Here is a 1,955-nt window from a genome sequence, read left to right as displayed (position 1 = left end):
ATCCTTTGCTATCTATCTCTGGTGTTTGTTCTGATACTACAGCCACTTCAGTAAATTGAAGCTCTTCCACAGATCTCTACTCCAAATCAGCGCCAGCCTCAATTCTTTGGCTGAGGCAAATGCCAGACGTTGTTTATACAGTGGTAATCAACATGGTAAATTTAGAATATACCAGAATAAATTATGATAAATTTGCTGCCTCAGGATAAAGATAACATACGGGTAGAGTCAGTGGTTATCGCTTAAAAAAAGGGGGAAATTGATGAACAGACATTTTTTTCCTTTCAGGCTATCAAAATAAATGTTTTTTCCCCCTCCTGGGATTTGTAGCAAAAGAAGATGGGACATGTGGATCTCATGAACTCAGATGCTAAATACAGCTACAATTTTTGAAAAACTGTCTTCCTATATTTCAAGTTGAACTCCACATTCGCTCCTTAGCCTTAAGGAGCTGTTTTACCCTTAAAAAAAAAAAAAAACTCCACCACGCTCCCCCCATCCCATCATCTCTGCAGAGGTCAGGAAATGAACTGTGTGCCATCAGAGAGTTAAGAAGTACGGTTCCCAAGGGGCTTGAGAGACCGGGTGCATTTTTACCCCCACCTCAGCAGCATTACTGTTCCCAGGAGTTTCAGAATTGTCAGCTAGTAGGAAAAATAGATTATTTTGTTGTATTTGGTTTTTTTTTTTTTAGTTAAGAATATTTCTTAAAAAATATTTTCTTTGAGACTGGATTGGACTTCCCTGTCTTCATCCAACTCAGAGCCTGAGAGGTTTTTTCCAGAAAGTTAATATACATGGAAAACAGGTTTCCTGGGGCATTTATTTCAGATGCAAACTCTTCAGAGAGGGCTGTCAAGTCTCTCTCTCTGCAAACAGTACTACTGGGCCAAAGAATAGTAAAGAGGAAAAACACGATTGTATGTACCTAAAGAAACCTTGTGGGGAAGGAAGACAACTAGAATCTCACTGAGTCATAGACAACCAATGAAGTACAGGCAATCCTCCCTAATAGATGTTGCAAAAGTATCCTTATATGAACATACAGGTCAATAAGATTTTCTTGCTGCAATCCACATACACAAAGCGTAAAGTTTACTCTTTGTTAAACTAGCAGGTACAACTGAGTTGCTTCAATTTCATTCTTCATGTCCGCCTTTCAGCAACAAACTTTCAGTATGTGCTTAAGCACAACAGGCTTTAATAATTGTTTAAACGCTAGGGAATGAAGGGAAAATGAAGGGAAAATGTGTGCCTACTGATTTAAAAATAACAGCCCTTGGTACATTAGAGACTTGATGTACTGCTGCACTGGTACTGCAGGAACCTGTGAAAGTGGAAGGCTTATAACGTTTTGCCTGATCACCCAGTAGTGGAGAAGGATGACAGGCAGGCAATACATACTTGTCTTGCTCCTGACACAGAATTCAGGTAGGGGAATTCTCCATACAGAGCAGACACATCTAGGCCAGGGACATTTCCATGGACACTTGTCAGTGTGTAAAACCTAAATGAATAGCAATAAATGTGTTGCCCATGGCTATCTAGCAGATAAATTGCACACTGCCAACTGGTAACATAGGCATCTCAAAAACTGCTGTTCTACTGAATTAATTTCTCCAGAAAATTGTGGAGAAGTTTCAACATCACATTAAATTTTGGGGATTAAATCTATCTTTCCTATTGTCCGAAGCATCCTAAGCTGTTAAAGAAAGTCTTTGCTGTGCATAGTTACCATACTCACTAGGTATGGTAATATAGGATATAGAGGTCCTGCCCTCACCTCAACTCATCCCAGAGGACTACTGTAAGGAACATCCATATCCTGGGCAACCCAGAGGCTCAGAAAAGTCCGTTATTAATCACTAACCCTGTTAACCCTGTTGAGGACCAGCTAGAAGCACTTCTCTGTGCCTTGACTGTTTCAGTTTTTTCCCCCCCACATGCTTTTTTTT

Source organism: Meleagris gallopavo, chromosome 4, assembly GCF_000146605.3.
Source record: "Meleagris gallopavo isolate NT-WF06-2002-E0010 breed Aviagen turkey brand Nicholas breeding stock chromosome 4, Turkey_5.1, whole genome shotgun sequence".
Taxonomy (NCBI): domain Eukaryota; kingdom Metazoa; phylum Chordata; class Aves; order Galliformes; family Phasianidae; genus Meleagris; species Meleagris gallopavo.
This window is presented reverse-complemented; position numbering follows the sequence as displayed.